Source organism: Rattus norvegicus, chromosome 4, assembly GCF_036323735.1.
Source record: "Rattus norvegicus strain BN/NHsdMcwi chromosome 4, GRCr8, whole genome shotgun sequence".
Lineage (NCBI taxonomy): Eukaryota > Metazoa > Chordata > Mammalia > Rodentia > Muridae > Rattus > Rattus norvegicus.
The window spans coordinates 33,954,137-33,979,611 of NC_086022.1; the positions used below are offsets into that span (position 1 = coordinate 33,954,137).

Here is a 25,475-nt window from a genome sequence, read left to right on the forward strand (position 1 = left end):
ACTGGTGTCCTCTGCTATATGTTTATTAGTTTAGCTAAAGTGTTAGCACTTTGTTCACCTTCTCAAGAACCAACTTCAGTTTAATTGATCCTCTGTATTCTTTTAATTTCTACCATTTCTGCCATAATATTTATTATTTCTTTTCTTATTCTAATTTTGGGTTTAATCTATTATTACTTTTCTAAGATGTTGGGCTACATCCCTAAGTTATTTGAAATCCCTCTGCTTTTGTTAAATATTGGCATTCGTGGCTAAAATTTTCCTTTCACGTTAAGTTAAAGAACAGCAAAACACCCCTTCTTTTTTTTAAAGATTTTTGTAAAAACTCATTTTACTGGCAAAGATTTATTATTGCCTTTATGTAACCTGCAAACTTCTTTGTTCACATGTGTGTTTATGGTCACACATACCGACATGTTTGTGTGCGTACATGTGTGTGGTGGCCTGAAGTTGATGTTGGGTATCCTTTTTGATCACTCTCCATTTTAAAGATCCAACTACCTTTGCTCCCTTCCTGAGTTCTGGGATTAATGGTGTGTACCACCACTCCCAAGCCATTTGTGTGTGAGATCACAGGATCTCTCACTAAACCTGCAACTCATTGATTTGGCTATGTAGAATGGCCAAGGATATCTAGGGACCCTCCTGTCTTCATTTCTCTATTGCTGGGATTATAGACGACATAGCACAATGCCTGGCTTTCTACGAGGATGCCAGACATCCAAAGTCAACTTCTCTTGCTTAGGACTTTTCAGGTTGTCGCATCTCCCAGCTTCTCTAAATGTGGTTTGTTGAGAGCACTAATTGAAGTATTAAGGATTGAGTAAAAAAAGAAAATATTACTGCAAAAGAGATCTTGCAAGAACTATGCCTAGAAATGAGAGGACACATTAACAAACAGTGGCAGACCATCAATGGTAGAATGTCAACATAGAATGAACCATAGTGTACGCTGGGTACAGTCACCCACATCACCACCAAAGCCCTCACTCCCCTCAAAAAAACATCCAAGTGCCTCATGAGTAGCTTTCAACAGTAGTGAAAGGTGATATGCTTACATCTCTATGATAAACCCATAGATTGTGTACACTCCATTGCTTGGAACAGATGAAATCTTAGGCAAATGCATATTAATGACATGAGTGTGGCCATGTCAAGGACCCCAGAGCCTCAGACCCATGGGAATGGTAAAGCTTTCCCCAGTTCAGAGTGATGGCAATGCCTTCCTTAGTCTAAGTTCATGTTATCACTGATTGACCCTTAGGTAAAACTAGTGCATATAAAAAATATCAACCACAACTTGCTCTACCAAGATGGCCAAACCAGCTCCCGTACAAAGACCACCTACTGAGATTAGTTAATGAACCTTGAACTTACTCAACTACATACAATAAAAATGCCTTCTTTTTCAGGGGTATGAAAGACTGACTGGATTTCCATACTGCTAGTGTCTTCCTCTGTCAGACTACGCTGGCTACCCGATCTCAGCTTTTCTGTCATTTCTTCATTCCCTGTCCTCCCAATTGTGATTGAGGGTACCTCCACTCATATGCTCCAAAACTGCTTCCCTTTTATCACTGGCACAAACTCTAATCCACAATCTACAATGAAAACAAAACCCATAGAAAGAATACATGGCTGCTTACCATACAGAGTTAGTAAAATAAAAGATCTTATGTAAGTCAGACCAAACACCATAGCAATAAACTTTAGTGGCTATTTGTTTATCTCTGCTCTACTCCACATTTATGCAGTCTGACTGGATGACCTATTCTCTGTGTCTTTGCTAAAAATGTACTTAATCTTAGTCGTATATGTCATTTCTTTCTTCCCCGTGACATAGACAAGGCTAATTGGCCTTCCAAAGAATTTCTGAGGTATGCTAGAAGCTCTGCTTTAGTAAATTATTAAGGCTAATAATTCTACGGAAAGGTCATAGAATATACAGTGACATCTTAGAGGGATGATTGTGTTTGATTAGAGCTTAGAGAAAAGGATACAGACTGACATTTCTAAAACTATCGGTGTTCAATAGACTCTCTGGAAAATAATTTGATTTAATAGTCGTTGTATCATGCTGCTCAAACCTCATCAGCAGCATCTTTTCATTTACATTGATGTGCATAATCAGACCATGCAGACTACTCCCTATGTTGTAACAGGGACAGTGAGACAATAGGTCATGATAGTCACTATCAAGTGAATTTTCACACTTTTAATAACATTTATTTATACTTTGTAAGAGGTATGTTTGCAAGAAAAGAACCATTGATTACAGATAATTGCTATTAAAAGTACTGATGTTAGCAGGAAGACCTTTCTGGGCTTCAAATCAAGTGATTAAATGGAATCGATCAAGATACTGATTCTTTTTTTGTACTCTTATCTCCCCAGTCAGGAACTAGAGTCCTACGGTCATCTGTATTTGCTACAGCATGACCCTGGTTCTTCCTATTCTAGAGAAGCATCATGTAAAAGTCTATGACCATGTGCACAAATATAACTTCTTTCTATCTCCATCTTTCAGCCACTTTCGGACCTGTTTCCTTCATTTCACAATTTTCTCAGGTATGGCCCACACAAGTTTCTGAAGGAGAAAATCCTGGGTAAAGAATCCCACTTCGACTCTATTTGACACCTTTATTCATGTCTGGCTCCTTGCTGGACTTAAGTTGCCGGTTATTTCTCTTTGGCCTTTGTGTGGCTCATAGTCAACTACCTTTGTGAGGTAAAGGAGGAGACATGAGCAAATGCTGCGTGAGCACTTTCTAATCATCGGGGTCAGGAAAATCAACCTGGTAATAAGGATGTGAAGATATTTAGTTCAATTGCAAAAGGATTATGAATAGTACTCCAGGTGTGCAGGTTAGCACAGTAGCAACCATCTTTGTTTAAAAAAAAAAAAAAGCCAACACCGAATGAGTAAAACTGTGCAACTTTGTTCCTTAGCCATAAAACAATTGTTTGCTTGTATTATAAGGAGCTGTTTAATGAAATATCCTTTATGCCTTAGGTCATGCCTTCATTTCTTTTTTTTTTATTTTTTTTTTATTTTTTTTATTTTTTTTTTATTAACTTGAGTATTTCTTATATACATTTCAAGTGTTATTCCCTTTCCCGGTTTCCGGGCAAACATCCCCCTCCCCCCTCCCCTTCCTTATGGGTGTTCCCCTCCCAACCCTCCCCCCATTGCCGCCCTCTCCCCATAGTCTAGCTCACTGGGGGTTCAGTCTTAGCAGGACCCAGGGCTTCCCCTTCCACTGGTGCTCTTACTAGGATATTCATTGCTACCTATGGGGTCAGAGTCCAGGGTCAGTCCATGTATAGTCTTTAGGTAGTGGCTTAGTCCCTGGAAGCTCTGGTTGCTTGACATTGTTGTACTTTTGGGGTCTCGAGCACCTTCAAGCTCTTCCAGTTCTTTCTCTGATTCCTTCAACGGGGGACCTATTCTCAGTTCAGTGGTTTGCTGCTGGCATTCGCCTCTGTATTTGCTGTATTCTGGCTGTGTCTCTCAGGAGCGATCTGCCTTCATTTCTTTTAAAGGAATTTTGCTTTATTACTCTGTGTGTGTGTGTGTGTGTGTGTGTGTGTGTGTGTGTGTGTGTGTGCGCGCGCGCGCATGTGTGCACGTGATAGTATGCCACAGGACACATGTGGCAGTCAGACAACCTGAGGACAACTTTGTAGGAAGGCAGTTCTTACATTTTACCTATGGGTTCCTGAGATTGAACTCAGGTTGTTGGGTCCAAACACTGGCTGGCACCTTTCCTCCCTGAGCCATTGAGCCATCTCACATTTTCCTATTTCTTAGTGCTACAAATGGCTCATATTTGAGATCGGTGGATTATATAACCCATTAGGTTATCTGGAACTAGTTCTTGGAAGATTAATTAGACTGCTTTCAAATAATAGATTTTATTGGCAATAATGTTAGGCCATTTATCAAATGTTATTCTTCACTGTCACCTCTGTCCCTCCAAACTATTTTAAAGAAACACAGGGGATCTTAAAAAATGCTTTGGATGGCAGATCACAACAAAAGGGTAACACATGTTAAGTATGTAATATAGTGTGTATTGCTATGGACTTAGAAAGAAAGGAAAAGTTTCACGCAGTTCTATTTTAACTGTAATTTCATGAGTGTGTAGAGCCATAGGAAAGTTCCTTCATGTTTGATTTTCAGTGTTTTCAGTTGGTAAATTTGTAACTTGTCAGTAACAGTATTTGCTTTATTCTTTCACTTGGCTTGAAATTACTATTTGCTACTTGAGTCTAAGTATTTACAAGGTTGTTATTGTTCCTACCACCCCAAATGATTCTTCAAACAAGTCACAGAATGAAGGCACACTTGTATGTGAAACATTACAATTGGAAACTGGATAGAAACACGGGAAATTAAATAAATTCTAAAGAAGAAAGAAGAAAGGAAGGAAAGAAAGGACTCCCTCACCTGGAGTTGGAATCTCATCATGTTTAACAAAATTTGTTGGGAGGCAATATTCTTTTGCATAGCGATATGTCAAATAAGAATGTTAAAAAAAGGAGTAAACCACACTTAAGTCCTGGGCATCTGTGACCTCTGTGCTTAAGTTCACTCTTTTCCCAGCTATAAATCTGAAACTTCCAAGGACTCTCCCAAACAGAATTATGAACTTTGTTTATAAGAACAAACAAATTTTAATTTCCTCGTGACCTTGTAATGATCCCTTTAGCTCCTGTAACCTGTCGTTTTGTCTTGTCAGCTATAATCCTGTCTAGTGCAACTCAAGAACTAACAGATGTTATAATTTACTGTAAAAAATTCCTTAGAAACTTTTTGAACGCGGTAACTGTAGAATCTGTGCAGTTACATGGATTTTAAAAATGCCTGGAATTCATGCAGAAAATCATGGATAATAAATCATACATGGATATTAATCCGCTCAAGCACAGCTGTCTTTTGAGAAACCACGTTGTGTTGGGGCATTCACATCCTTTTCCTAAGCACCTCTCTTTTCCCTTAAATTCATGCTTAAGTTTGTGTTTACACCATTTCTCAAACATTCTCTTAACAAATTATAACTCTGCTTCATTCCAACTCATTCTGAAATTCTTTTCTGTGTGGAAATCAAGAACCCGACTTTACCTGAGTCTCTAAGAGAGCCCAGGTTGCAACAGTAAGCAACACAGGACCATATCTCCTACCGCCACTGACCAGTCTCTCCATTCCTCTCTCCCCTTTTATTTTGTTGAAATTGTGTGACATTTATTCAGCAATACCAATTGAACATGTTGGCTTACTATATGGGCTGTGACATTATGAAACAAATACTGAGAATATCCATTATACAATGTGTACTCATTTTATACCCCAAAAGATACAGTCCAGTATATTGTAGTATCTGGTTATAAAAGTTCATTATAAACACAAATAAATAGCTAAGCTGTTTAAATGCACAATATCTCAGGTGATGCTTAAAAAAAATTACAAAGTGTACTAAGTCAAGGGTTGCTAAATTCATCACAGAATACTCTTTTCTTATTACCCTTGACAGTAACATTACTTTGACTGTGATAATTACTGACTTTAGTTTCTGAATTGTGGGCCTACCATCAAAATATTATTTCAAAGAATTTAAAACTGATTGCCACACAAATAATGAAGAAATATTTGTTATATGTCAGCATGGTGGTATTCACATAGAAGCCCAGCTTATGAAATGCTGGAAAAGGAGGATCATGAGTTCAAGGCCAGCCTGAGGTACCTATTAAGTTTCAATGTAGTCTAGGATGGAACAAGTCCTTATTGGTAAAAGAAAATTGAAAAACAAAGATTGTCATATGTACATTGAATCATTAAATTGGCGGTATAGTAATATGATAAAACATGTTTAAAGGTTATTTAAGAAATGTTACCAAAAACTGGGACAGGATGATGTTTGCCTGTAATCTCAGAACTCAAGAGGTGGGGCAGGAGGAAGAATTCAAGTTCAAGGCCAGTCTAAGATACATAGCTAAACCTTGTAAAAGAGGGCGGGGAGAGGGAGTGAGGGAGAAGGGACGGAAAGAATAAATCAACAGTCAAAAGAAACTTCATAGTTGTGGGAGCCAGGAGATGAAGAGTAGTACACATAAATTATGTAAGGTCCCACAGAACAATGAAATCATGTTCTCTTTGGTTCCCATTTCTATTAGAGAGAGAGAGAAAGAGATCTTGGGAAATGTTAACTGGTGGCTCAGACCTATCATGCCAGTAAAATCCAAAGCTAAAGAAGATTCTTGGAGCCCTCGAGACAGAGGCCAGTCTCAGCAACATAGCAAGACATCTCTCAAAAGAAAAAAAGTAATAATGAGGAGGAGGAGGAAGGGAGAGTAAAATTAATGGCGAGAGGGAGGGGAAGGAGAAGGGGAGGGGGAGGGAGGAGGGGGAGACGGGGAGTGGGAGAGGGAATCTAACGTGTCATTCACACTTATCTAGCTTCTAGCCAACAGTAAATTCTCCATAGGCCTGTGTCACAACTGTCCAAATTACACTGAAATATCTGGCTACTCTGTTTCTCATCTTCAAGTCTTAGTGACTTTCCTTTATATACTTTTGGAACTTGGACCTAGGACTTTCTGTATGATAAGCAAGTTCTCACCTACTGAGGTGCATTCTGTGACTTCATTTTGCTTTTTATTTCATGACAGGCTCTCACCAAGTTGCCCAAGCTAGCCTTGAATTTGTAATACTCCTGAATTAGTCCCTGTTCCCAGTAGCTGGGATTGTATGACCAGAACATGAAGTCTTGCTAGATAATGTACCCTACTACAAGTAACAGAACACCATAGATATTAATAGCTGAGGCAACCAAGGCAGGAGGATCATGACTTGAATATCATCCTATATATTCAGAGACCCTTGGTCCCAGAAACAAAACAAAAAACATAATGGATAACAACAACTAAATCAAAGCCCAGAAGAAAGAGAGACGAGCTTCAAGGAAGATATTAACATTGTCCTGTTACTGGCCTGAAGCGAATAGGATAGATATCATGTCGCCATTTCCTTCAACAACAGAACCTTATTTCCCAGGACTTTGGGAATTCTGAAGTTCAAAATCAGTTCACCAATAAGGTCACTTTTTGATGAGTCTTCTCAGTGGCTTGTAGGTGGCTCTTTGCTCTACGCATAAGGGTTTCCACCCCTTCGGACAAAAACATACACGTCACCATTGATTCTTCAGCCTCATTATCTGATCTTAATTATTTATCAAAAGTTCCACCTCATTACGTGGTCATCAGGAGTCAGGGTTCTGTAAACAGGTGTTCAGAGAAACACAGTCTGTCTAGGCAGAAAATGTAAACATAGTTCTCTGTACTTCGACAAAGAGTTCATGTGGAATGACCATGGATAGCTCTTTAGAAGTTTTCTGAGATGACTAACAATAAAACAAAGCACTGTCAGCCATGAAGATTAGCAAGCCTCTATTTCAACAAGATTTCTCCTTGGTTTGTTGAGTTGTATGACTTTGGAAATATGCATTTTTTTAAAAAAAATTGTTCCAACTTATTCTCCTCAAGTAAGTTGTAGGTTTTACTTTGAAAAACACAGGTTCAGATAAGCTGTAAAATCATTTAAATACCTAAAAATGCTGACTATGAAGTTGAAGAATTTACTAGAAATCTATTATATTTATCTAAGTATTTATTACGAAAAAAATTACTGTTGATGACATAAATATGAGAAAGAATTATATAAAACATATAGAATTACAGAAAGTTACTAATATGGAAAGACAGACAAACAGAAAGAAAGAAGAAAAGAAAGGAGGGAGTAAGGGAGGGAAGATAATTTGAGAACTTCTTATTCGTTTGCTTGATAAAATAGATATATTTTGTGTGGGAAAGAATGGTTATTAAAGTGAATAGGTCCTAGTTTTCACATTTCATCTTCTTTCCTTTTCTTATTTCTAGTTTCCCTGGAACACTAACAGTGCAGTTTCACCCAATTCTTCCATGATCAGCATCACTGGTAAGAATTTATGTGTACCTATATGTACCAGTTATTAGTTCTTCCTTGTGTTTTCAATTCAATTTTATGAGGTGGTCTAGGTCAGAGTGTAAGTTGTGTAGTTCAAATTGCTTCTAATTAGAGTGTCCGTCATATTTGCTTTCTAATAGTGCCCTTGGGTTATTTGGTTCCATTGGTGTTTTTTAAAAATGGGCCAACATAGAGAAAGAAGTCAGACTATATTACATCTATAGTTCTATACAGTCAGATGAGAAGGGCTTTCTTGTTTTCATTCACATCTACTTTATATTGGTATGTGCCCACCAGTAATAATTTGCAAGGCCCACCAGCTGGATCAATACAGCAATATATACTTAGTGATAATCTTCCTTCTAATCTGCTTCTTGATAGTAGAAGAAATGGTTTCTTAAAATGGTGGACGTGCTTGTCATCAGAAGCTCTTGTGCAACGTCCAGGTCAAGGCCTATTAAAGGAAGCGTCCGAGAAGCCAAATAATTTAAATAGCCCGGAGTTAAATTAAAGAGCTCTATTCAAGTAGACATCAGCATAGGTGTAGTCTTTCCACAGGCCCATTAACAGTTCATGAATTCTCAGCAAATGCTGATGAGTTCATTCGATCACCATGCTTAAAACAAATGTTACTTAGATTCTGCTAGTTTTTCTTCTTCATCCATAAAATTTAATTTGCTTTTTTTTAAAGTCATTAAAGAAGAAAGAGGGTTTTAGAATTGCACTGGGCTAGTTCGTGCCCCAGGCTCACTTTTTATTAATAGTGTTAGGATGATTATCTAACCTCTCTGTAATTCAATTTTGCTTTATTTCTACAAAGTAAGAAAAAGAGAAACCTATCTCATAGAAGTATTATAAGAATTGATGCAAAGTTTATATGGGAGCGAATATCATGTTTTAAATACAGTTTTCAGTATATGCATTGCTCTTAATGAAGGTTGGCTGCTAATTAGTGGCAGGCCAGAGAGTGATGTTGGCAAATGTCCATGGCTTTCTCTTTCATTCTTTCCTTATCTTATTTATTATGTCTTTTCAAATTATAGTAAAACTCCCCTATTTTCTGTTTCCCACTGACCACCTCCATTTACATTTCTTCTCACATGACTATTCAAGTCAGTATTTCATGGGTGGGGAAGTAAGTCGCCCAGTGTGTAAAGTACTTGAGTGCAAGTGTGAGGTTTTGAATTTAGACTCCTAGTATCTACATAAAAACTGGGTGTGGGGGCTAGAGAGATGGCTCAGTGGTTAAAAGCACTGACTGCTCTTTCAGAGGCCCTGAGTTTAAATCCCAGCAACCACATGGTGGCTCACGTCCATCTGTAATGGGATCTGATGTCCTCTCTGGTGTGTCTGAAGACAGTGACAGTTTACCCACATACAACTGCAACCACAGTTGGGGTCAAAGACAGGCAGATCCTGGGGACTTCGCTGGCCAGCTAGTCTAGTGGAAATGGCTGTCTCCAGCTTCAGTGAGAGATTGTGCTTCAAAAAGTTAAGGGGAGAACAGCAGACACAGACAATGCTTTGTTCTCTTATTTTGTTTAGAAGTGGTCAAGATAGTCAAGGAATAGCTGTTTTAAGTTTTCTATTATTGTGATAAAACACCATGACCAAAAATGACTTGGGGGAAGAATTTAATTTACTTAATTATATATTACAGCTAATCACAGCAGAAGTCAGGGAAGGAAGTCAAGCAGGGAAAGAATGTGGAGGAAGGACCTGACATGAAAGTCACACAAAAATGGTGTTTACCTGCCTCTGCTGCTTTCTTTTATACCACAGGGTCAAGCGCTCAGGAGTGGCACTGTCCACAGTGGGCGGGCCATCACACATTAGTCACTAATCAAGAAATTCACCACAGACTTGTCTAAAGGCCAATTTTGTAATGTCATTTTTTTTCTGTTGAGGTTACCTCTTCCCAAAGGACTCTACCATGCATCAGGTTGACTTAAAACTAGCCAGCAAAATATCTATCATTGAAGTCGATATAACATTTTAAAGTTTCAATATACCAAAACTATTTTTAAGACATAAAACATTCCTTTTGAAAGTTTATGTATAAGCCTTTATGTCACTTCAATTCACTTAATTCATATATTTTCAATAGTTAGATTGCTTGTGATTTCGTGAGACTTCAAACAAAGCTAGCCGTAGTTTAAGTTGGCTTCATGTTCATGAATTTTGTGACATAAGTGTGTTATACAAATATTAAAGCTCAGAGTCAATGACTCTGATGCAGACATGACTTTTTGTTGTTATGTTTGATATACAACACTCAACTAGTTTTAAAATTTTGTATTTATTTACTATTTAAAGCAGGGTCCCATGTAGCCCAGATTGGCCTCCAGCTTGGTAGGTAGCTAAGGATGAGTTTAAACTCTTAATCTTCTTGACTCTACTTTCTAAAGACTATAGGGGTGTTTCATCATGCCTGACTAAACAACTACATTTGCTGTACATCTTGTTCTTAGGTTAAATTCATAACTTTCTAATCGTATGTATCTTAGGAAAGGAGTGAAAATATTTAACATATTAAATTCAGGTATATTAAAAATAAAGCTTGCATTGTGTTTAGTGATAACCACTCGAGGCCCAAGGATTTTCTTTTTAATTTAGACTTTTTTCCTCTCTCTTATTTTGCTGTTGTTAGTTTTTGTGGGTTTGTTTACGACAGGTTATCACTGTGTAGCCCATGCTGGATGAGTCCTTGCTGATACACTTTGTAGCACAGGCTAGACTAGAAGTTGAGATTTTCCTGTATCAGCCTTCTCAGTGCTAGGATTACGGGCATGAGATAAAAAGTCCCGTCGTACCTGTTTTATTTGTTTATGAAAACATTTCCCCAAATCATATGAACCTAAAATACATTTAGTCATTACACGCAACTATTTTTTTCTGAGAATTTTAGTAATAACAATAAGCATTTTCTCCTAAGTCAATTGATACAGAAATCTCAAGAGAGTTTGTAAATTAATCATGGTTACTATCCACAAATAGTTAATATCATGCATGCATGATAAGCTGGCGCAGGAGGAGCACAAACATCCCAAGGGAGTGATCGACCACTATCTGACTGGAGTTAAGGCCCACTCCATGAGATGGAACCCATTACTGATACTGCTTGTCTTAGGAAGAACCCAAGATTAGATATGCCATGGGCCAAGGGGAAAACCAGATACTATTTATTGTTCTGCTAAATAATCACAGGGATAAAATTACTCCTTACGGCATTTTGCTATACCCATTGCTAAAGTGTCTCAGTCAGCCATCATGAGACAAGTGTTTTCTTGCAGTAGAAGGAAACAAAGACAGAGACTCACAACTGGGCAATGTACAGAGTGTGAGAGACCTTGAAATACTCAAGTCTTAAAGGACAAACGTTCTTCCAAGTCCTCCCCTCAGGGCTCAGGGAACTGTGCACAGTAGGAGCAGAAAAGATGGTAAGAATCAGATGGAGGGGCTGGGGATTCGGCTCAGTGGTAGAGCGCTTGCCTAGGAAGCGCAAGGCCCTGGGTTCGGTCCCCAGCTCCGGAAAAAAAAAGAACCAAAAAAAAAAAAAAGATACAGTAGCCCCATAATATATGTAGATGGCCAATATGATACAAATTCAGTGGTACTTTTAGGCTTAGCTTGCTGTTGTTGTTTTTGTTTATTTGTATTTTTATTTTTTTTTGTCTTATATCAAATGTTTGGGAATTTTTTACCTTACCGATCTCTTGTTTCTATATTACAGTTTGTGATTTTGTATTTTTTTTATGGTGTGTGTGTGTGTGTGTGTGTGTGTGTGTGTGTATTTGTATTTGTATGTGTTTTATGTGATTTTTCTTTTTTTCTTCTTTTGTTCTTTTTTGTTGGTTTTCTGGTTTTCTGTTTTTTGTTTTGTTTCCCGCGTTGCCTATGTGTTCTCTGAAGAATGAGGATGAGAAGATGTGCGGCTAGAATGGCTGACAAGTCAGGGAGAGTCTGGGAGGAGGTGAGGGAGGAGAAATAAGATTAGACTACATTGCACGAAGAAATGTTTTTCACCAGTGAAAAAGTAAACTGGTAGACCAAACCAGAAAAAAAGAAAATTTTCTGTAATTTTTATAAATTTACCTTTTATCGAAGATAAAAATAAATGCATATACAAACAAGTTGAATGTGCTTGTCTGTTTTTACATGGAGAATTAAATCTTGTGACTACTTGACACTGAATCATAAAGAGCATCTTTAGTGTCCTTCAGAATTTATGCATATTCTGATTTTATAGCCATCACCGCTGAGACTCTGCAGAAGTAGGTTTAGGGCCATTTCAGAAATTGTTGCAAATACTGTCCTACTCCCAAGTCAAAATTCATAGTTTTTTTTATTGTTAATGAAACTCAAGTGAGCGACTCAAATAATGATTTAATAACCAAACAGTAGGAAAGTATTATACATCTTTATTTTCCGTAATTAATCCATTATGCTCCTATAAAAGCAGAAAACTTTGCATGTATCAGGAAAATGCTGAAGTGCGTATTTCTGAACTGAAGTGTTTCAGGCAGAGTTTGTTGTTGCTGCCTGTGGGGATGGAGCGCCCAGTGCAGAGCTCTGTGTTCAGAACAAGGAAACGGTGGAGTCATGAGACCCAGAGTGCAGTCCGGCTGGGCTGCCATAGACACCTAAGGTTTATCACTGGTTGATTGTGAGTGTACGTTTGGTTGTTGTATGTTCAGTAACTGGTTACCCCTTCCATATTTTTGTGCCTCCCACATTCAGTTATATAGGCCCCATGGAGTTGTGACCATAGCTTAAAAACTGTCAGTTAAAGCTTTTTACAAATATTTATTGAGAAGTCTGAAGATTTTTATGTGCATTAATATCTCTATCTATATATGAATCTATCTATATATAACTATCTATCTATCCACCACACACACACACACAAACACACACACAAACACACACACACAAACATACACACACAAACACAGAGAGAGAGAGAGAGAGAGAGACACAGTATCTATCTAGTCCCTAGATAGACAGACAGACAGACAGACAGACAGACAGACAGTCAGACAGATAGATATACAAACAGACCATGGACGCAGTAAACTACATTGGGGCAAGAGCCATCTGAAAACTCCCAGTTTTCCAGAGTCTGACTAAATGGATAAAAAAAACCCATCCTGTTTTCAATTAGTTCTTTTCCCTTTTCAGTCTTCAGTAGTTGTTTAGCCCACTGAGAAGTTAAGCCAAGGGGCCTTTTAGGCTGAGAGCCACAGTGCTTAGATGTTTTCATTTTAAAGATTAAGCTCTCTAGTCCTTGAGAAAGAAGTTGCAATTGCACAAAGATTTACGTCTCACAGAGACAAAGAAACGATGCTAGCTTCCTAAAGCCTGGAGGCGTTCAGAAGCATGTTTGACAATTAGAATGTAGTAATGAGGATTTATGATTTCTTTTCCTCCTCCTCCTCCTCCCCCTCCTCCTCCTTTTCCTCCTCAAGTGGAGGGCAGTCTCTTTCTAATGTTGAGCACTGGGCACTTGTAAAGTTTCTGAAAACATCTCAGGATGAATAGGCTTTGGGGTTGGTAAGAAGGACAGCTTACTTCTGAGATTCCTGCCAGAGCGACCAGTTTTTATTTTCTTCTAAAGACTCAATGGAAAGGCAAGACTATTGTTTTTAATTCCTCTGCATCGAGCGTCTTCAGTGACAACATTAAGAGATTAGGTGCCATCCCACCACACTATTTTGGATTTGGAAAGAAGAATGCAAACTAGGCCAAAGTTCAACAGTCTATACTCTGGGGGCAGTAGATTTAATGTGGGGTGCCTTCCTTCGCAGTGTTTTTAGAAGGTGTCCCATGAGGCTTTTAGACCTTGGCATTCTTTTAAGTAGATAGTTTAAGAGACCAGTTCCTGCTGAGGGATAAGATTCAGTTCATTTGAACTGCATCTCGATTATCAGCATCGAATCATGACATTTCTGGGGCACCCGTGGGAGTCCCGGGAGGAGCACTGAGAAAACAGTTTTCCCCGGAAGGCTGAGCAGTTGGTCAAATAGCTCAAGTAATCATGGGTAGAGAGAATTCACCCACAAGATCCCCTCCCTGTGAACAAAATTGCAGATGGCCTCCAATTGTTCCATGTCTATTCCAAATTTGGTAGAACCTTCAGAAAAGCAGAAGTACAAAGAATCGCAATTTTAAAATTATCCTGTTGTCCAGGGGACAAGAATACTTTTTATCTGGAATATGTTCGCATGGTATACAATGAAGTCAGGGTGGATTCAAGTCCTGGTCATTTTAAAAGTTCCTCGGATGATTCCAGTGCAGGAAACTGCGAGAGGCAGTGTTCTCCAGCCTCGAAGTCGATTCACAGAGAACGATTTTATACAATACTACTACCTGAGATTTGTGTTTCCTTGTCCTGGTGTAGGGAAGAGACTTTTTCGAACATTACAGAGGCCATACATTGTATAGCAAGGTTGAAAGGAAAGCTAGAACAGCATTTCCTGTGAATGTGAAGGCATTACTTTCAGACTTGAGACAGAGAAAAGGGGAGAAATCAAACTTAGAGTTTCAGAGCAGGAGAGGGGCTAGCTGATGTCAGATGACCCAGCTTAGGCATTGTAACAGAGAAGCAGGAGCGTGTGAATCTGTAGTCAGGGCTCGTTTCTTACCCAAAAGGCCCGAAATAATTCTATGCTTTAGACAAGCAGCAATGATTGGGACTGTCAGCACTGTGTGAACTTTAAAGTATCATAATATGTTCTAGAAAATTGTCATGGGCTTTCCAAGATGTACGCTTGACAGAGAAGAACATATAGTAACTCCTGTCCCTGAATACACAGAACATAAGAATTTACCTAGACCAGTGCTCTATCTGGTTGACAGTCCATGTGTGGCTTAGCACAGGAAAATTTTGATTATAGATACAGAAAATTAGACCTACCACAGACTTATGGAAACAAATCGGCATTTAATATGATTTCTACCCGAACAAGATATGCATCTACATTAAAATTCGGAACATGTTAATTGGTGTTGTAGATTGAATATTTGAACCTGACCCAAATTTAACCGACTCAAAAATCCTTTTGCTCTTTGACTCTTGAAAGGAGGCCCCATATCAGTTCTTACATGAAGAATTTGCTAGAACAGCTGAAGAAGCACAAAATTGTGGGTGTTCAGAGTGAGATGGACAGACCCTGTCTCTGTAAAAGGTGATGGGGAGAGGGAGCAAGAAAACCAGAACAGAGCATAGCAGTGCACACACCCGTCATCCCAGTAACTGAAGGTCATCCTCAGCTAAATAGCAAGTTTGAGGCCAACCTGGGCTCTTATCACAATCAACCCATCATTCTACTTTAGTCCAAAGAGAAAAATAACGGGGAAGCTTCCGAAGTCAGTGAGAGAAGTGCAAGGGTTCTGGAAAAGGCGAGAGGCAAACATGCAGTTTTGTGGAATAAGCCAAGTGTAGCCTTTACTTTGCAGTTCCCAGGAAGGAGGAAAAAGTTGTTTCCAAGAGTTAAACCAGATTCCTACCCCCAGAAAAAGGCTACAGCCCTCAGAGTCTCAAATCAGGTGGACAGGTTCTCATCCAACAAAGATTCCTCTGGGAAATGGGTCAAGAGAAGGTAGGAGCAACACTGTGGCCCGCTGTGGGCCTGGAAGTGTAGCAGCCTGGCACTACCTTGAGCCACCCTGGTATGAAAAGCTGTGCTACTCTGGGAGTTTGACATCAGGGAACATACACCGGTCACAGAGTCTCAAATTGGTCTGTGACAGACCTAAAGAGGGCTCTAAAGAGCAGGAGGGCTAATTACTAATGGATCATCTTACCCAGAACCCAGGGAGCAGGAGGCTGGTTCTCCTGGGTTCGGGCTGGGGAGTGCATAGGGCAAGATATAGCCCTGTCCTTGGTGGCTAAGAACAGATCTTACCAACTGAGAATCACCCTGACCTTGATAGCTCTGAACTTCAGGTTAGAAGGTAGATAAAAATTTTGTGCCCCGCTACTGAATTTCTACACTCCCCAAACCCTGAAGCAATACCTCCACATAAAACAGCCACCCTAGAGGGAAACACCCGAGAATCTCAGGAACGAGAGAGAATCTGTCCAACCCACATAACGTAGTTGGGTGTGGCCAGAGAGATCCCTGGTATGCCAACAAGGAAAACAGCCACTGTGAACTTAGGTCTGACTGACAGCAGTTTCATACAGACTTAACAAGACAACCTGTAAACCATAGGAAAACACACCTCTTAGGTCAGCTTTCATCCAGTTCAGAAATTAGCTGGCAGTCTCCAATTTTTGAAGTTCTACAACGAAGCTGCTCCAACAGTTTTTTCTTTATTTGGTGGGTTTTTTTTTGTTGTTGTTGTTGTTGTTGTTTTGTTTTGTTTTGCTTTTATTTTCTTTGAGGGATATCTTTTGGATTTTTTTGAGTTTTTTTTTAAATATCGTCATTAGCGTATATTAAGTGTTCACAATAATGGGCTCCACTATTATGTCATCATCATACGTGCTGAAACTATTTGATGATATTCACTCTCCCCAATGAAGCTCTCACCTTCCTCCCCATCTCACTCCTGTGATTTCTTTCTTCTTTCTTACTAGTTTCCCTTCTATTTTCATGTCTTCATGCCTAGGGTGTGTGTGTGTGTGTGGGCACCTGCACATGTTCACACACTTGTGAGCACCTATGTTTCATTAGCCTTCATAGGAACATAGATTAGGAGCTCTTTGCAAGAATATGGGGACCTTATCAGCGGCTACACCATGTCTCTCCATCTCTTTGCAACCATTCATTGCCTATAGATGTTTGGGGGGGCACCTATGAGCCTCTCCCCTTCATTTTGATTTCCTGCTCTATTTTCAGCAACATTTCTGCACTGTATGCTTTTAGACTTTTTAAACTTGCATTTGTTACTCCCCTTCACACACTCATCTAATTTTCTTTACAGAATTTTTCCACCTAGGGGAATTATTTCTCTTTAGCGTCTTTTCTCTTTTTGCCTCCTGTGTTCTCTACCTTCAAAGCATCCAATATTTCTTCTACTTTGACCTATAACCTTTTAAAGGAAATGTCACCTTTTATTTTCCCTCCATACATTTATTTAATTTTGTTTTTTTTCCTTCTTTTTTTTTTATTGTATATGAGTACACTGTAGCTGTCTTCAGACACACCAGAAGAGGGCATCGGATCTCATTACAGATGGTTGTGAGCCACCATGTGAATGCTGGGATTTGAACTCAGGACCTTAGGAAGAGCAGTCGGTGCTCTTAACCACTGAGCCATCTCTCCAGCCCTTGTTTTGTTTTTAAGTTCTTTAATATTGGAGAAAAAAATCTTTCTTCATTTTTACTCCTAATCTCTGTGGTGGCCTTCCTGTTCACCACAACCTTTTCTATTTCCATTATTTCTTCTTTTATCTCTTCCTGCTGCTTCTATTTTCTTCCCTCCTTCTGATTCATTTGCTGGTTCCATACTTACTTAAAATAACTTTAATTTTATAGTAGTTCTAAAGCAATTTTGTCTTATTAACTTTGGTGATGCATCAGTGAGCTGAAATTGATTTTAAGTGCATTTCCAAGTCTTGTTGGTGCTGCTATGGAAGTGTGCTTCATCCTTGTAAGCTGTTAGGAGTAGGATGCCCAGTAAGATCCATTCCCCCCAAACCGAGAAGTAGTATTCAGACCAAAAGATACAGAAATATCAGTGTCTTAGTCAGCGCTGTAGGCTGGAAAGAGACATCATGATCCCAGCAACTCTCTCTCTCTTTTTTTTAATGAAAGAGAACATTTAACCGGAGGCTTGCTTACAGTTTCAGAGGGTGGGTTCGTGACCTTCATGGTATGGGGCATGGCAACAGGCAGGTGGTTAGAGTACTGGAGCAGTTGTTGAGAGCAGGCAGAGAGGGAGAGTGAGGGTCTCATGTGGGCTTTTGAAACCTCTAAGCTCGCCCCCAGTGACAGACCTCCTACAACAGGGCCACACTTCTTTAATCCTTTGTAAAAGAGGTCCACCAACTGGAGACCAAGTATTCACATATATAAGACCATAGTGACCTCCTTATTGAAACCCCTACATTACTCTGGTCGGCATGGAACTCGCTATGTAGACCAGGCTGGCTTTGGACTTGCAGTTATCCCCCTGTCTCTACCTCCCCAGTGCTAAGACTGCAAGCATCACCATCATGAAAGTTCACTTCCTCTTCAGTATTTTCATTGTTCTTCTGAATTTGTTTGGAAGTTTTACTTCATATCTACTCTGATTGTCTCTCTGGTAAAAATTCCAACGTCTATTTTTTTGTATTCCAGCTTTTAACTTCAAACTTAGGTCTTTTTTATGGCTACTAATTCCTTGTCAATAATAGCTATCTGATCACTTTTCCCCTTTCATAATGGAGCATGGTTGTATTTTCATGACATCACTTCCCTAATGATGCCAGCATCTGAATTGTTTGGGGACTGCTATAGCTGTTCCCCCTTTCCCATGGAGCCTCAGAAAATGCTTTACTTACCTATGCATGTCATAAAATTATGGATTCTATTTTGGATATTTCAAAATAACACAAGACTATCTGCCACACTAAACTCTTCTGGAGCATTCTGATTTGGGTTTAAAAGTTAATCCAAACAAGTCCCGTAAATCCTGGCCCACCCTCTCTGGGCTCTGCATGCAATGTTAACATTTCAAAGCTGTTTCAGGGCCGCACTAAAAGCCACCCTTGTAAAAAGAAAGCATTTAGATTGGTGCTGACTCACAGTTTCAAAGCCTACCTATAGTGATATACCTCCTCCAACAAGGCCACATCTACTTTATCAAGGCCAGATCTTCTAATTCTTCTCTAGTACTGCCACTCCCTGATGTTGATCAAGCATTCAAATATATAAGCCTATGGGTCATTCTTATTCAAACTGCCATAGTCAACAAAAAAATGAAAGGAACAATTGAAAAAACACAAACAAAGCAGCTAGTCCTCCAAATACCACAATGCCTCTTCTGAAATACGTAAAATGTCACATACCACCCCCCCCTTTCTGTAAAAAGATCTGGGTGAAAATAGCATCTTACAGCACTACAATAGCTAGCCAACAAGTGGAGAATTTTCCGGTCAGTTCAAGATTGATTGTTCTGTGTCCTACAACCAAAGTGTGTGGTGTCTCTATTGGCAGCATCTTACTCTGTAGTTATTGGTGGACAATCAAGAGAAATAGCAATAGCTTGTAGTGTTTGGGCGCCTCTGAGATTCCCTGACCAGTAACATGGAGGGAACTAAGATTTTCATTTAACAGAAGATATCTTCTATGAGTAGCATTTGGCAAATGTTCAAACCCCTTCCTTAAAATTAATACCATAATATACCACTATATACACATATATACATGTGTATGCATATATATATATATATATTATATGTGCACACACGTATGCATCAGGTGACCTCTAATTGAAATATATATTTATATAAAAATATGTGATACATTTATATAATCAACATTATATATGTATGTCCATATATGTGTATATGTATTCCAATATAGGGTATGTGATTCCCTGGAGTCGGAGTTACAGTTGCTTGTGAGCTGCCCAACCTGGATACTGAAAACCAGAGTCTGTCCCTCTGCAAGAGCATATGTACATTTCACTGCTGAGCCATCTCTCTAACCCCCTTAAATTATATTTTTCAGATAAGTAACAAAGCTGGTGGGTTTCTATAGAGCTTCTTTATACATTCCAGTGTTGACTAACCCATCCTGTGTCTTGTTGTTTCCTACACCCCTGCCTGATCCTGGTTTAAACCATTAACTTCCACTATTTCCTCTGGTTCTTCTCACGTCATATGTGTTACACTGCCTTCCATTACATATTTACTTGGGTTGTAAGATGATATCCTTCCATATAAACGGAGTATCTAGAATTCAACTCTACCCTGAGAAATACAGAAATAACCTGTCTGGAATCCAGAACAGAAACAAAAGTCAGTGCATCAAAAATTAAAGGTCAATGTGGCTAAACTTTGAGACATGACATATTGATACATTGTGATGGATAATTTGGGTTGTTGACTTAACTGGGAATCAACTCAAAGGCAAGCCACTGGCACACAGGTGAGGAATTTCCTTAATTATATTCTTTGAAGTAGGAAGACGGACACTAAGTGTGTGGTACCTTCCTGTGGCAACCCGGACCAAAGAGAAAATTCTGCTTTTTGCTTGCTTTCACTCCTGCTTATAAGGTCATCAATTCTGTCGTGGCCACCGCTCCATTCCCCTTCTGGGACTAGAAGCAGTTTCTTCAGATGTCCAGCGTAGGCTCCCCAGGAATCCTGCAGACTTCCGGCAGCAGACTTGGACTGCTAAGAATCCAGCCTCACCTTCAGCTGCCACTGGATGCTGGGCCTCACCCATGAGACACAGTCATTGCTACACCACTCAGAGCATTCTGTGTATGTGAGTCTGACAGATGCCCTTTAAGTAGGAACTGATCCTTTCCAGCCTGTTCCGTTGCAGGACCCTGATGAACACATCCGTGATACTTGCAATGTCTCAAACCTAAAAGCAATGACAAAAATATTTAGAAATCCTAATCAAGTAATAAATTTTATCTAAAAGTTTCTTGACTGTGATTGATGGGAGCTACAGATCACTACCTCTTAAGAAACCCAACAATTATTGAATGGGCAAGTTTCTATTGGCAGCAACAGCTGGAGAGTTTCTTTGGTTCTAGGTGAAGATGTTAGATTGGAAAGGGCTTTGCTTTTCCTGCTCCAGTTGCTGTCTGGATCTTGAGACAGGCTCACAGGTAGCTCAAGCGGGCCTTGAATTTGCTCTGCAGTGGAGGGTGACCTTAAACTCCTGCTCGTCTTTCCTCCAACTCCAGAGGGCTAGGATTCTCATGATCCCAGGCTCCATCAGTACCTTTCTGACAGTGGGCGGGAAGAAATGCAAGAACTCGAGGCGCCATACGGACATTCTGTTAAGCAAGAAGGGGTGTTGGGGAAGGAGAAAACGTGCCTGTCATCTTGAGAAAGGAGGGACACCGAAAGAGCTGATGGGGCAACTGTGTAAATAATCAGAGTTGACCATCTGTTTGCCTTTCACTGTTCATCTCCTCAGTGCCCTTGAATGTAAAGATGTTAAGATGCTAACAAAACTGCTTCTAAAATATTCACCTAACCTCTTGTATAGGTGCAGGAAAGCCACACATTCATAATATGCTTTGTTTTGTACTACAGTAAACATAGTCTCCAGGAGACACAGAGAAGTTAAGTATCCCGACGGAACGTTTTTTATTACCAATGAACTAGAAAGCACCCCTCAAAATGTGATCATACTATTTTGTTATTCCAAGAATTAATGGCCTAAGAAGAAGCCAAGCCCATAGGAGGTAGATTTTGGGATGAATTTGACAGATATTTGCTAACAACTAATATTTGCCAGACTTAGTGTCTAAATAGGCAACCAGATCAAAAAACTTAGGGAGACATGTTGCCAGCAGTTCACCTGGAGGGAAACGTTATCATTTTCAAACCATATGTTTTATGACAAAGCTCTGTTATATGGAGCATAGGTCACAGAATACCCCTCCCCAAGAACTAAGAGCAATGACATCTAGAAGAAAATCTTGGCTTTGTCTATAAATAGTCCCTTTGGTCCATCTCTGTTGGAAGTGAGTTTGGTCATGTACCTCCTTAGAGGTCTAAATTTATATGAGAAAAATTTGTATTCTTTGTACTATGACAGTTACTTTCAGAGTACATCAATCTGGCATTTATTTATTTATTTATTTATTTATTTATTTATTTATTTATTTATTTATTTATTTATTTATTTATTGGCAAAACAGAATGTATTCATTCCAGAATTCTACCTCTTTCTTCCCTTCTTCTTCTTCTTCTTCTTCTTCCCTCCCCTCCCCTCCCCTCCCCTCCCCTCCCTTTCCATCCTTTCCAGTATCATGCTCAAGCTTATTTGTAGAGTTCAAATGAGAACTTTGTGTTCTCTGGATCAAATTCAATGGGATTTAGCTTCCTGGCAGACTTAAAAACAGACTCTATCTACTTTATCAGAGGTGAGATGGGTGTGAGCTACGCAGAGCCAGTTAAAATCACATTCTAAGGTGGAATCAGAATCAAAAGGTCACCTGCATTCATGGAGAGACAATCATGTGACTTTTGGTCATACATTAGTAAAGTACAGTCAGACTTGCACCTATCAGCACAAAGGTCAAGGTTAAAGGAGCTTAAGCATTTTTATTATTTCCAAGTGTATAACACTTGTACTTTATAGCACACCTAAGTAAGAAAGTGCGGAAAAAGTGAAACCCAGCAAAGTTATTTACATACAGCGTATTTTCCCCAATAATTAACCTTCATTTCGATGAATCACCAGGGACTATCAAACATGTAAATTTTATTTTCTTTGGCTGAGGAATGTTGCTAAATTAGTAGAACCCTTGTCCAGCGAGCATGAAAGCTGGGGTTTGATCCCAGAACTCTCATGCTCAGAATGCCACAAATGTCTGTGATGCCACACGCTGTCATCTAAGAACGGGGGATATGGGAGCAGGAGGGTCAGTAGTTTGAGGTTACCTTAGCTACATCGCCAATTTTGAGGCCAGCTTGAGATATTTTTGAGTCTGTGGAGAGAGGGGGGATCGAAGGAAAGGGAGTGGGAGAGGGAGAAGGGAAAGAAGAGGGAGGGAGAGGGGAAGGGGAGGAAGAAAGGAGAGGGATAGGGAGAGAAGGAGGGAAGTGAGGAAAGGAACATATAACATCGACCATCTTACTTCTTCTTAAAGTTTAGAATGCAGTGATGTTGACTGTATTTGTATATTACTATACACCAGAGCTTTAAATCTCTCATCACTGAACAACCTCTCTGCTCTCTGCTTCCCTAACTCCCAGCCTACCACTAGTCTACTCCCTGTTCCAACAGCTCTGTTGCTTTAGACACTTCATAGAGGCGAGGCATTTGAAGCATGTCATGGTGGTGTACACCTCCAATGGAAGCCTTAAGCTTGTGAAATCAGGAGGATGAGGAGTTATGGAGACAGTGTCTCAAGAAGAGAGGGAGAGAGAAGGGAAGGGAGGAGAAAATTAAGAAGGCAGGCAGGAAGGAAGACAGGATGTTTCAATGTTTCTCTTTCCACTCCTGTCCTATTTTGCTTGTTATAGTCCCTGTGGTTCTTTTAGATGTGGCATATAGCAGGATTTCCTTCTTTTTGTCTTAAGACAGAGTAATCCTCAACTGTATGTGTTTATCACACCTTCTTGGCCAATTCATCTACTGAGCAGCATTTATTATTGATCATTTTGGCTATTGAGAATAATGCTCTTATGTACATGGGTATATCTTTTGCGAAGCAGCTTTTGGATATATACCCAGAAGAGCTCTCGTGCGTCCTGTCCATAACAACCATGCAGTTTTACATTCTTACCACCAATGTACAAGAATTCCCCTCTGTATACCCTTAGCACTTGTTAGTTCCTGGCTTTGCTTTTTTGTTTTATAGATATGGCCACTCTGACAGGTTTGAGGAAATGGCTTCGTGCTTGGAGGTGCATTTCCTTCTTGATTAGCAATCTACATTTCTAACGGTTTACAATTTCTAGCAATTTACATTAATGAACATTTTCTATAAGCTCATTGGTGACTCTTCTTTTTGTTTAATCTTCCCTAGAGACCTGTCGATTCTAGTCTTTTAAGGAGCTTTAAACTGAATTGAGCTTTTCTATTTGGGTTACACTTCTTTATGCATTTCGGATATTAACGCGTCATCGAATCCATATAGTTTAAGTATTTTCTCTGATTTCATAGTCTGTTTTCTCATTCTTCCAATTGCATCCTCTTAGCGAGTTTTAAGCGTTGGTAGAGCCTTATTTGGTTCACTCTTCTTTCTCTTTTCTGTTTTGCTTGGGCTGTGTTAGTGCCACATCCATGAATCACGGAGAAGTTCAATGGCAGGAGGTATCTCTCTATTTTTCTTCCAGGAGTTTTTATAGTTAAAGGTAATGTTTAGGTCTTTAGTATATTTGAGTTTAATTTTTTTTTTGTATGCAGTAAAAGACAAGGCTCCAACTTGAATCATTTATAGGTGGATAGTTTTCCTGACATCAATTGATCAAGAGATTATTCTTATCTCACTTCATAGCCTCAGTGACTTTGTTAAAAATAGTTAAATCTCAGTGTGCAACCCTTAGGAGGCAGAGGCAAAAAGACCTCTGTTAGTTCAAGGTCAGATTGGTTTACATAGTGAATTTGGGCCAGCCAGGAGGAGATCCTGTCCAAAAAAAAAAAATAGTAAAAAGTAAATACATAAGTTTAACATAATGAAAAAGCTCTTTTTAGGGTTTTCTGGTCTGTTCTATTGGTTTCCATCTTTTGTTAGTATTGTAGTATTTTGATTACTGGGGCATTACGAGTTTAAAACTTAGGAGTTATGAGGCCTCCAGATCCAGTTTTTTTTTCAAGGTGAGGTCACACTTCAAAAATTATCTTATTATTTTTTTGATTATGCATACACGAATATACACACAAACACAGTGCCTGTGGAAGCAGGAAAAGGGTGGGTTCTTGGAATGGAACTCGAGTCCTCTGCAAGAGAATTATGTGCTCTTGGCTGCTGAGTTTACTCCAGCACCTAGGACACAGTTTAAAAAGTAAACAAGAAACAATGATGATTGACTCCCTAGCCATGCTTCTACTGTTACGTACTATGCACTAGTTAGTGTGAGGAATGAGTTCTCTGCACAATGAAGCTGGACTGTTTCAACTATTACACTGTGGGCTGTGAGGTTTATTTATAAAATTTTTACTTAAATTAGAAAACCTTCATGTCTATGGGTGTTTTGCCTGCATGTATATCTGTGAGCTGTACATATGCCTTGTGACTTCAGAGGCCAGAGAAAGGCATTCGAGCCCTGAGAACTAGAATTACTGATGGTTGGGAGCCATGGTATGGATGCTAGGAATCAAACCTGGGTCATTTGGAAGAGCATCCAGTACCCTTCACTTCCAGGCCTTATTTGCATAGAATATTTGAACATTGCTAACACGTAGCTGTGACAAGATTGGGGCACAACCACAAAGCAATGCACAAACACAACACACGGAACTCACATAACAAAATGAGTCTTGCCCCTTCCCAAGGATGTGGCTTCTTAAAGAAGGCCAGCATCTCCCATATGTAAGGCTTCTCTTGCTGTGAACCAGCCTCAAAGCAGGTTATGGAATTACACAGTGAAAGTTCACTCAGTGCCTTCATTTCTCCTGTCACCCGTGACTACTAATTATGTTACATTGTTTCCAAATTCCCTCTTTTATTCCCCAAATGTGTGAAATGGTCATTTTCCAGAAGACTTAGGAAATTGCTTTGATTCATTTTGCTGTGAATTTGGGACAGACATGTTCCAAAATTCAGACATATTAACTGATGTACATATTTTATTATGTGGAGGAAAAAGTTTGCATCCAAACTTTTGAGAAAAATCATTTCAA

The 25,475-nt window shown here is 39.3% G+C and overlaps 1 protein-coding gene across 2 annotated transcripts in view; it reads left to right on the forward strand.

Annotated features, from left to right (window-relative positions):
* The window catches only part of Ppp1r9a (protein phosphatase 1, regulatory subunit 9A), a 321,979-nt gene that overhangs the window by 17,188 nt on the left and 279,316 nt on the right, over positions 1-25,475 (forward strand). For both annotated transcript variants that reach the window (XM_039108474.2, XM_063286778.1), the window contains exon 2: positions 7,936-7,993. The gene's annotated coding sequence lies outside the window, so the exon portion shown is untranslated. The remainder of the gene's footprint in view (positions 1-7,935; positions 7,994-25,475) is intronic.